The following is a 12,265-nucleotide window of genomic DNA, read 5'->3' as shown; positions in this document are numbered from 1 at the left end:
CCACATGCATGTAAAAATTTACATATTCATTGCATCTATACATAGATGACAATGAATAATGACATATATGAATAGTCATCACACCACTTAGAACAGAAGCTTTCCAAGGACAGGGCTTTCCACTTTCCTATGGCCTCTGTGTAGAAGCTATTTTATCCCAACCCCTCCTTATACTGGGCTGTCGAGATCAATCACCCAAAAGCCTTTCTAACAAGAGCCTGTGTGTCCTTCCTAGAATTACCATTTAGAGATGTCATGGAAGAACGCCAAGTATATTGATGACCTCTTTCCTGTATTTTTCATAAATACATTAATGCTTGGGAGAGTCCTATTTTCTCCCCATCTCTTTGACTTCCTCGTTGCCTAGGTTACAGTAATAGGTGCTATAGACATTGAATGGATGGATCGGTGACAGGCCGTAGCTAGAATTTCCTCTTAGCGAGTGAACCTTCTGTTGCCTGCTACTAAATTATTCTAACCAAATATAGAAATGTAAACTAATCTGCAATCTATGGAGGAGGAGAGGGCATTGGAGGACAAAGGCCACATTCTCTCAGAACTTTTTTTTACCAAAGACTCCGATAGACAAAATGTCCCAAACAGACTTTCAGATTTGGATGAGGTCCTGAAAAAGGCAGTCATTATAACACTGAAGTCCTTTCTTTCATCTTCCCGGTAAAACCTTTATTATCATTTACATACTGATGAAACCATCTCGGTTTTCACTTCTTAAAGTTATTGTTATCTCAGCCAATTTCGGGTGACTGAATTAATGCCCCAAAGATAAAAAGAAATTTAAAGCCTAAAGATCACAAACATGAAGGTCAATTAACCACCTAAGATTTTGTTCAAGATTAGTTTAACATCTAATAATCAAAGCACAAGACCTTTTGGAAGACTCAATAATCCTTTGCTTTTTCTGGCCATATTGTCAGGGGGAAAAGTTCAACTGAGTTTCTCCCCAAAAGAACAGTTAACTATCTTAATTCTGAATCTTAACCATAAGCAACTTTTTTTTTCCATGCTTGCCTGTTCTATCGGCTATCACCTCAGTAATTCTTTCATTTAGCTCTCTCGTCATCCCAGCAGAAGGTTAACGACATGAGCTCAAAGCCGCTAACAATTCACCTTACCTTGGAATCCATCCCGATCGCCGCAAAAGCCAAGCTGCCAATGGAGATTCTCCCTAAGCCATGGAACGCTCGTTTGAAGCCCAATGAGATCAAACGCCGAGTGACAAGGTTGTGGGCTCTGCCTTACCTGGGTGAGCGCCGTTAATAATTCAGAGCTCGTCAATGACTTCATCCTATGGATACCTGTCTCCACACCTCCTCCGGCTGCTTCATGGAGATAAGATCCGAAAACCTAACCTTGAGATTACGTTACGGCCACTGCTGATCTTTGATTAGTCAGCTACAATACTCATTACAAACTACTGAAGTTAGCACGGGCGCCCGACTGTGCTATATTTTTAAAAAATCTCCCAGGCTTGGGGCCAGGTTTACGGAGGATGGAGATAGTCTCCTACTACGATCTCTTGGCTGTCTTTGGAGAACCTTATACCCTAGACCTTCGAGGAACAGAGTGGACTGAGCAACTTTTAGGTTAATAATATATAGACTACGGGATACAATGTCTCTTTTTTTTCCCAGGCTTACTTCAGGTTACCCTTAAAAACTTAACATGTGGCTACATTTCAGACTCATGAAATCATTCGTAGAAATCACAGGAGAGAGTTTAATAATTTATTATCCTTCAGTCATTTTTCAGTCAAGTCTGACTCTTTGTGAATCCTTTGGGGTTTTCTTGGCAGATACCTAGAGCGGTTTTGTCATTTCCTTCTCTGAATCATTTTACAGATGAGGAAACTGAGGCAAATAGGTAAAGTGACTTGTCTAGGGTCATACAGCTAGTATACCAAATTTGAGTCAAGTCTCCCTGACTCCAAGTCCTGTGCTCTAGCCATTGAACTGAATATAATAATTTTATATCATTACATTATAATATTACTATTGTTATATGTTATTCTATATTTATATTATAATAATTTATTTTGTTTGCATTTTTTCCTGAGATAATTGGGTTAAGTGACTTGCCCAGGGTCACACAGTTAGGAAGTGTTAAGTGTCGGAGGTCAGATTTGAACTCAGGGCTGGTGTTCTATCTACTGCACCACCTAGCTGCCCCAATAATTTTACTTTGTTATTTTTCAGTCATGTCCAATTCTTCATGATCCCATCTGGAGTTTTCTTGGAAAAGAGCATAATAATTTTTCTCTAGTTTTGCCCCAAATGATGAAATATATTATAGAGAGATTAAAATGAACAAAATAAAACTGTTATAATGAATAAGCCATGATTTAAAAATCTTTTTTTTTTTTTAGTATGAGTGACCAGCATGCACATGCCTAAAAATGCCCAGTAACTTTAGTAATTGGATAACTATAGGAAGGAGTTGTAATAATTCACATCTGTGATTGCTCTAATTGAATTCAATTCTAAAAAACATTCATCCAGAAAGAGAAAGGGAAAAGGGAAAGTAACAAGCACTTATCAAACACCTACTATGTGTCAGGAACTGTTTAAAGCACTTTACAAATATTATCTTATTGGATCCTTACAACAATCCCAGGACATGGATACTATTATTCTCCCCATTTTACTGAAGAAGAAACTGAGACAAATAAGATCTTAAGTGATTTGTCCAGGATTCCACAGCTAGTAACATCTGTGGTTAAATTTGAACTCAGATCTTGAATTCAGAGACAGCATTCCATCTACTGCTCTCTTTGGCTTAAAGAGAGACGGGGAGCTGAGTAGAGAGAACACTAGATATGGAATTAAGAAGGCCTGAGTTCCAATGCTGCTTTGGATTCTTACTAATTGGGACAGGCAGGTAGTATAGTGGATAGAACATCAGACCTGGATTTGAGTTCAAATGTAACCTCAGATACTTCCTAACTGTATGAGCCTGGCAAGTCACTCTACCCTATTTGATTCAGTTTTCTCATCCATAAAATGAAGGAAATGGCAAATCGCTCCTGAATCTCTGCCCAAAAAACCCAAATGGGGTCACGAAAAAAACAAACAATAACAACAAAAGATAAAACTACTATGCTTTGGTCCATATTAAGCTTCCATAGTTTTCTTTTTTGGGTGTGGATGGCATTTTCCATCCTTACCTTAAATCACCTCATTGTTGAAAAGAGCCATGTCCATCAGTTGACCATCACACAATTTAATTATTGTGTACAATCTTCTTTTGGTTCTGCTCACTTCATTCAGCATCAGTTCATGTAAATCTCTTCAGGATTTTCTGAAATCAGCCAGCTCATCATTTCTTGTTACATTCATATACCATAACTTATTCAGACCTTCCCCAACCATGGAGCACCTACTCAATTTCCAGTTCCTTGCCACCACAAAAAAGGACTGATACAAACATTTTTTACACATGTGCAACTCCCTCATTTTAATAATAATGATAAAATATGACAATAATAATATTTATTTAGTGTTTCAAGACTTGCAAGATACTTGATCCTCCCAATAATCCCATGAGGTAAGTCCTGGTATTATCCCCATTTTATAGATGAGGAAATTAAGGCATTTAGATTATATGACCTGTCCAGGATCATATAGTTCACAAATATCTGAAGTGGGATTTGAACTCAGGTTTTAGTGACTTTAGGTCCACCATTCTATCCACTGTCATCTTCCCAAAATCACTCAGCAGATAATGATTATCAGATTCAGATCCTCTGTCTCCAGAATAAGTGCTTTTTGTCTCTCCAAGGTTTCGGGGAACACTTTAAAGTAATAACAATAACAATAATAGCAGCTAATCTTTAAATTGCACTTACTTTGTGCCAGGTAGGCAGCTAGGTGGCATAGAGGATAGAATGCCAGGCCTGGAGTCAGGAGTTCAAAGACTGGAGTCTTTTTGAGTTCGAATACAATCTCAGATATTTATTAGCTATATGACACTGGGTAAGTAACTTAACACTGTCTGCCTCAGTTTCCTCATCTGTAAAATGAGCTGGAGAAGGAAATGGCAGAGCCCTCCAGTATCGGCCAAGAAAACCCCAAACGGGGTCACAAAGAGCCAGACATGAATGAAAAACAACTCAATAGCAGCAACAATGTGTCAGGCATAGTGCTAACTAAATGCTTTACAATTTTCTCATTTGATTCTCACAACAGAACTGGGAGGTAAGTGCTGTTATGACTCCTGTTTTACAGAGGAGGAAACTGAAGCAAACAGAATTTAAATGACTTTTCCAGGACATATAGCTAACAAGTGTTTGAGGCTGGATTTGACCCTAGACCCAACATACCACCTCCTGTATACCAAACTAATACGTCCCAAAAACCAAATTAATGGTGAATTTGTAGTAATATTTTCTATTTATGTTATTTTGTTCCTTTAATTTCATAAAACAGTCATAAAAATGACTCCTGATTTACAAAAATAAGCAAATATAGTTTCATTCAGCAAGTATATGGAGTTTTAACCCTTACTAGGTGAAAAAACTATGGCTTTCTTCCCAACCAAGAAATTGTCATTACATATATTTCCATTGACTTCCTGGTTACCACATCCAATGGGCTTTTCTAGAAAATCAGGGGGAAAGGAAGAAAACAAGATGTCATTGAGGAAGGAGATTAGAAATAGGAAAGATAAAAAATTAGATTGGGCTAGGTGAGGAATAATAAGAGATTTGATAGCGAGAGTTGGGGTAGAAACTGATCTTGAAGAATGACCTTGCACTCTCCATAAAGAACTTTAGATATGACATAGTAACTGTAAAACTGTAATTGGTTCTTTAAAATATATTTATCTCTTTATTTGTTTCATTAAAATTTTCCCTTTTTTTAAAAACTTCAACATTCATTTTTTTAAAACATTGAATTCCAAATTCTTTCCCTTCCTTTTGTCCCTCCCACATGCCTTAAGAAGACAAACAATACGATATCGATTATACGAGTGAAACCACATAAAATATATTTTCATATTGATCATGTAGCAAAACTAAAAACCCACAAACAAAAACAAGAAAAATTCAATCTACACTCAGTTCACCAATGCTCTCTGAAGAGAAAGAATTTTTCATCTTGGGATGAATTTTCATGGATCATTTCCTTGATCAGAGTAGTTAAGTCTTTCCTACTTGATCACCATTACAATAGTTCTGTGTAAATTGCTCTTAAAGAGGGAAATTGCAAGATTAAAAAAAATTTCCTGAAGGTTATTCTTGAAGGTGTACACAGGATGAATAGAAAAGAGAACTCAACCAGAGGTAATGTTCGAGGGGTGATGGCAAAGGGGTATACGCCCAGAGCCATGAGGCACACAGCTGCCCAAGGATAATTTCATATCTACTCTCACTGATGTACTGATGGGAAGATAAGGATGGCTATAGAAACTGGTCCCTAAGTGAGGTGCAGAGAAAGGAAATGTAGGATCTCACAAGCTAAAAATCCAGGAAGACTTAAAGAGATAGATTTCCAATGAGAAGGAAAAGGGACTGTCTAACAGAACCAATATGAATGCAGCAATCCATCAAGATTTCTTGAAGACAAATAGAAGATGAAACATGGGCAGATAACTGGATAAAATAACAAGCATGAGGAATTGTGTCCAGAATGCTAAAGCTCATGATGAGCGGGGGTTACTGAGGGAAAGCTAATGAGAGCAGAAAGTGGGGTTAATGGGGAGAAGAAAAGGTTTAAAGAAGGGACAAGGCCATTGCTGGCGTTGAATGAGACAATCATGACTGAAGATGAGAAAGTAGAACTACTCAAGTATTTTACTTGATTTTCTTTTCTACTCTTCAATATTTCACTTCTTTTCTCCAATCACAAAAACAATTTCAACATTTTTTTCCCCAAATTTTGAATTCCAAATTCTCTTTCCCTTCCTCCCCTCTTCTAATTCATTGAGAAGGCAGCAATTTGGAATGTATACCTATGTATTTATGGGATTTTCTAGATCAGGAAGACCATCTTTGCACTGGAAAGAAGAGAACAAAAATGACTTAAAAGGGAGTGGATACCCAAGGCTATAAACAATGTGGGGCAACCAAGGCTTTGCCCAGGGAAAAGGAAGCATAGAACTTCCTTGCAGTAGGAGCAGCAGTTATACCATATAAGCAAGGTTATTATTTCTTTCTTAAAAGGTAGGAAAATCTTTTTTTGAGAACTAAATTTTTTTTGTTTTTAATACATTTTGCTTTATGAATTCATGTTGGGAGAGAAAAGTCAGAACAAAAGGGAAAAAACAGTGGGAGGGGGGGAAACAGAAAAAAGAAATTAATATAGCATTGGGTGATTTACATTCAATTTCCTTAGATCTTTTTCCTGTCCAAAGTCTATTGGGATTGCTTTAGATCACTAAAACCACTGAGAAGAACCAAGTCTTTCATAGTCAATCATTGCACATTCTTGCTGTTATTGTGTACAATATATTCTTGATTCTGCTTGTTTCTCTCAGGATCAGTTTGTGTAAATCTTTCCAGGCCTTTCTAAAATCAACTTATCATTTTTTATGGAGCAATAATATTCCATTATCTTCATATATCATAACTTACTCAGTCATTCCCCAATTGGTAGGCATCTACTACTCATTTTCCAATTCTTTGCTAAAGGAAGGGAAATCTTTTTCTCTAAAAAGATAGGGAAGGAGCAACTAGTTGGCTCAGTGGATAGAGCACCAGCCCTGAAGTCAGGAGGACCTGAGTGCAAATCTGGTCTTAGATACTTAACATTTCCTAGCTGTATGACCCTAGGCAAGTCACTTAACCCCAATTGCCTCCGCAAAAAAACAAAATAAAACAAAAGATAGGGAAACCTTCCTCAAGACTTACTTGGTTCAAGGGACTAAGTTCTTAGGATCCTGTCTAAGTGATTAAAAACCCCAATCCAAGGGAGTTGGCATTCTTTAAAGTTGTTGGACAACCTGCCATCGTAAAAATCAATTTGTCTTTCTCCCCAGAGGTACCACCATGACCAACATGGAGATGGAGAGAGCTACATCCCGGTGAGCTGAATATTCTCTCCTTGCTACTGTTGAGGGAACTTCTTACTGTCAAACATTAGGTGGTCTATAAGTTTCTTATTTTATTCCAATCCAAAGATTGGAACATCAGAGTTAGCTGATCATACCTGACCCAGAACCTTCTTTAAACCAAGAAGATTACCGTCACCATCATGTCCCTCTACTAGGTCCATCTCCCCTCCCAGGGCAAACGTCAACATGTTGCATACGTGGAGACTCAATTGTCTGGAATCAGTCACAATAGTAGCATGTAGCAGATTTTGGGTGAACTGAAGGAAGAAAAGTGGAAAGAAAACAAGGATTTTCCAAAAAGAAAAAGAATGGCATCCAAACTTAAGCCAAGGCCCTTGACTTTGGGGCCATAAAAAATTCTAGGGTGTGCCATCAAATCTGTTGTTATTGACCATCTAGAAAAAAGAAGTTCTGATTGCAAAGAACCAGCCTGGTCTCATCAGGGAGAGTTCACATTACAGAATGATCTCATTTCCGTTTTTGACAGTGTTACTGGACTGACTGGCACATCAGAGTAATAGTATATATACAGTCTAACTAGATTATTGGAAAGCATTTAAAGTCTCTTATGTTATCCTAGTGGACAAGATGAAGAGAAGTAGGGGTAAGCCATGGTAGATTCAGACCTCATTTTGAATGACGAGAACCCAAGGGTGATTATTGGTGGTTTGATGGCAGCTTAAAAGCACCAACACACTGAATGAGCCAAGATGCAAAAGAGTTGCTGACTTCTTGAGCGTTGGGTGACTCTGAGAAGCTGAAATTCCATGGAGATAAATGTAAAGTCTTGTAGTTTGGTTCCAAAAATCATGTTAGCAGAAATTGGAAAAGGTCTGCTCAGGTAGCAAGTCATCTGTCAAGGAGCAGAGGATTCCAGGTGACCACAAACTCAATGTGCATTAATGATTTGTGATAGACAAACAAAAGCTAAGGTGACCCTAAGCTGCCTTTAAGGAGGTTGAGTATCCAGGACAAGGGAAGCAGAGTTCCCAATGCTTTTCCTACAGATCCCATCTAGTACATTGCCTTCTGTTCTAGGTATTGCATTTTTTAAATTAAGTTTCTCTGAGTGCCTGCCCATCAGTTGGGGAATGGCTGAATAAGTTATGGTATATGAATGCTATGAAATATTATTGTTCTGTAAGAAATGACCAGCAGATTAGTCAACTCCCTAAGAAAAAATCTCTAGGACCAGATGGATTTATGTGTGAATTTTACCAAACATTTAAAGAACAATGAGCCCCAATGCTATATAAACTATTTGAACAAATAGGGAATGAAGGAGTCCTACCAAATTCCTTTTATCACACAGATATGGTACTGATATCTAAACCAGGTAGGTTGAAAACAGAGAAAGAAAATTATAGACCAATCTCCCTAATGAATATTGATGCTAAAATTTTAAACAAGATATTAGCAAAAAAACTACAGAAAATCATTCCCCAGGATAATCCATCATGACCAAGTAGGATTCATACCAGGATTGCAGGGCTGGTTCAATATTAGGAAAACTATTAATATAATTGACCATATTAATAACCAAATTAACAAAAACCATATGATGATCTCAATAGATGCAGAAAAAGCATTTGATAAAATCCAACATCCATTTCCATTAAAAACACTAGAGAGTATAGGAATAAATTATTTTCCTTAAAATAATCAGTAGCATCTATTTAAAATCATCAGTAAGCATCATATGTAATGGAGATAAACTGGAACCATTCCCAATAAGATCAGGACTGAAACAAGGTTGCCCACTATCACTGTTACTATTCAATATTCTATTAGAAATGCTAGCTTTGGCAATAAGAGTCGAGAAAGAGATTAAAGGAATTAGAGTAGGCAATGAGGAAACCAAATTATCACTCTTTGCTGATGATATGATGGTATACTTAGAGAACCCCAGAGATTCTACTAAAAAGCTAATAGAAATAATCCACACCTTTAGCAAAGTTGTAGGACACAAAATAAACCCACATAAGTCATTGGCATTCTTATATATCACTAACAAAATCTAACAGTTAAAGTTACAAAGAGAAATTCCATTCAAAATAACTGTCGATAGCATAAAATATTTGAGAATCTATCTACCAAAGGAAAATCAGGAATTATATGAGCAAAACGACAAAACACTTTCCACACAAATAAAATCAGATCAAACCAATTGGAAAAATATTAAATGCTCTTGGATAGGGAAAGCAAATATAATAAAGATGACATTACTACCTGAACTAATTTATTTATTTAGCGCTATACCAATCAGACTCCCCAAAAACTATTTTAATGACCTAGGAAAAATAACAAAGTTCATATGGAAAAACAAAAGGTCAAGAATTTCAAGGGAATTAATGAAAAAAAATCAAATGAAGGTGGCCTAGCTGTACCAGATCTTAAATTATATTATAAAGCAGCAGTTACCAAAACCATTTGGTATTGGCTAAGAAATAGACTAGTTGATCAGTGGAATAGGTTAGGTTCAAAGGACAAAACAGCCAATAATTTTAATAATCTAGTGTTTGACAAACCAGAAGACCCCAGCTTTTGGAACAAGAACTCACTGACAAAAATTGCTGGGAAAATTGGAAATTAGTTATGGCAGAAACTAGGCATTGACCCACACTTAACACCATACACCAAGATGAGGTCAAAATGGGTTCATGACCTAGGCATAAAGAATGAGATTATAAATACATTAGAAGAACATAGGATAGTTTACCTCTGACACCTGTGGAAGAGGAAGGAATTTTTGACCAAAGAAGAACTAGAGACATTACTGATCACAAAATAGAAAATTTTGATTATATCAAATTAAAAAGCCTTTGTACAAACAAAACTAATGCAAACAAGATTAGAAGGGAAGCAACAAACTGGGAAAACATTTTCACATGATAGAGGCCTCATTTCCAAAATATATAGAGAATTGACTCAAATTTATAAGAAATCAAACCATTCTCCAATTGCTAAATGGTCAAAGGATATGAACAGATAATTCTCAGACAAAGAAATTGAAACTATTTCTAGCCATATGAAAAGATGCTCCAAGTCATTGTTAATCAGAGAAATGCAAATTAAGACAACTCTGAGATACCACTACATACCTGTCAGATTGGCTAGAATGACAGGGAAAGATAATATGGAATGTTGGAGGAGATATGGGAAAACTGGGACACTGATACATTGTTGGTGGAATTGTGAATACATCCAGCCATTCTGGAGAGCAATTTGGAACTATGCTTAAAAAGTTATCAAACTGTGCAGACCCTTTGATCCAGTAGTGTTACTACTGGGCTTATATCCCAAAGAGATTTTAAAGAAGGGAAAGAGATCTGTATGTGCAAGAATGTTTGTGGCAGCCTTCTTTGTAGTGGCCAGAAACTGGAAACTAAGTGGATGTCCATCAATTGGAGAATGGATAAATAAATTGTGGTATATGAATATTATGCAATATTATTGTTCTGTAAGAAATGACCAACAGGATGATTTCAGAAAGGCCTGGAAAGACATACATGAACTGATGCTGAGTGAAATGAGCAGGAGCAGGAGATCCTTATATACTACTATATGATGATCAAATCTGATGGACGTGGCCCTCTTCAACAATGAAATGAACCAAATCAGTTCCAATAGAGCAGTAATGAACTGAACCAGCTACACTCAGGGAAAGAACTCTGGGAGATGACTATGAACCACTACATAGAATTCCCAATCCCTCTATTTTTGTCCACCTGCATTTTTGATTTCCTTCACAGGCTAATTGGACACTATTTCAAAGTCTGATTCTGTTTGTATGGCAAAATAACTGTTTGAACATCCATATATATATATATATATATATTGTATTTAACTTATACTTTAACATATTTAACATGTATTGGTCAACCTGCCATCGGGGGGAGGGGATGGAGGAAGGAAGGGAAAAGTTGGAACAAAAGATTTTGCAACTGTCAATGTTGAAAAATTACCTATGCATTATATCTAGTAAATAAAAAGCTATTAAAAAAAAAAAAAGACTAGCAGGATGATTTCAGAGAGACCTGGGGAGACTTACAGGAACTGGTGCTGAGTGAAGGGAATAGAATCAGGAGATCATTGTACACGGGCAACAATAAGATCATACAATGATCAATTTTGATGGACATGGCTCTTCTCAACAATGAGGTGATTCAGACCAATCCCAATAGATTTGTGATGAAGCGAGCCATCTACACCCAGAAAGAGAACTATGGGAACTGAGTGGAGATCACAACAGAGTATTTTTACTTTTTTTTGTTGTTGTTTGCTTACATTTTGTTTTCTTTCTCTTTTTTTCCTTTTTGATCTGATTTTTCTTGTGTACCATCATAATTGTGGAAATATGTATAAAAGAACTGCACATGTTTAACATATATATAACACATATATATTTAACATATACTTACCATCTAGGGGAGAGGGAAGGGAAGGGAGAGAAAAAATTTGGAATGCAAGGGTGAATGTTGGGGAAAAAAAGTGAAAAGCTTTAATAAAATAAAAAACAAAAATAAAAATAATTATTTCTTTTCCATTTCTCTCTCTCTGTGTGGTATCTCTCCCTGTCTCTTTCCTTTTCTCTCTGTCTCTGTTTCTGTCCCTGTCTCTGTGTCTCTCACTCTGCCTCAGTCCCTGTCCCTGTTCTGTGTGCGTGTCTCTCTGTTTCTGTATGTGTATGTATGTGTGTGTGTGTGTGTGTGTGTGTGTATCTATCTGTATGTCTGTCTTTTTCTGTGTCACATTTAGGTGGCACAATAGAATTCAAGGCCTGTGGTCAGCAGGACCCGAGTTCAAATCTAGCCTCAGACACTTACTGCCACTTAATCCTGCTTGCTTAAGTTTCCTCATCTATAAAATGAGCTGGACATAGGAATGGCAAACCACTCCAATATCTTTGCCCAAAAAACAACAATAATAACAACAAAAAGCAAACGGAGTCATGAAGAGTCGGACACAAATAAAATGATTGAACAAATATATATGTGTATATTATGAATGTACATGTATGTATGTGGGTACATATCTGTTGTATGTACACATAATATGTATATATGTGCAAAAACATGCACCGTGACACACGTATCTAAGTGCACATGCACATTTAGGAATACTGCCTCTCTATATCTTGTGCAATCTGAATGTGTGACGGCCACTCATGGTCTGCCCTATTACTCATCTGCAAAGC

Source organism: Antechinus flavipes, chromosome 1, assembly GCF_016432865.1.
Source record: "Antechinus flavipes isolate AdamAnt ecotype Samford, QLD, Australia chromosome 1, AdamAnt_v2, whole genome shotgun sequence".
Taxonomy (NCBI): Eukaryota; Metazoa; Chordata; class Mammalia; order Dasyuromorphia; family Dasyuridae; genus Antechinus; species Antechinus flavipes.
Note: the sequence above shows the minus strand (reverse complement) of the source record.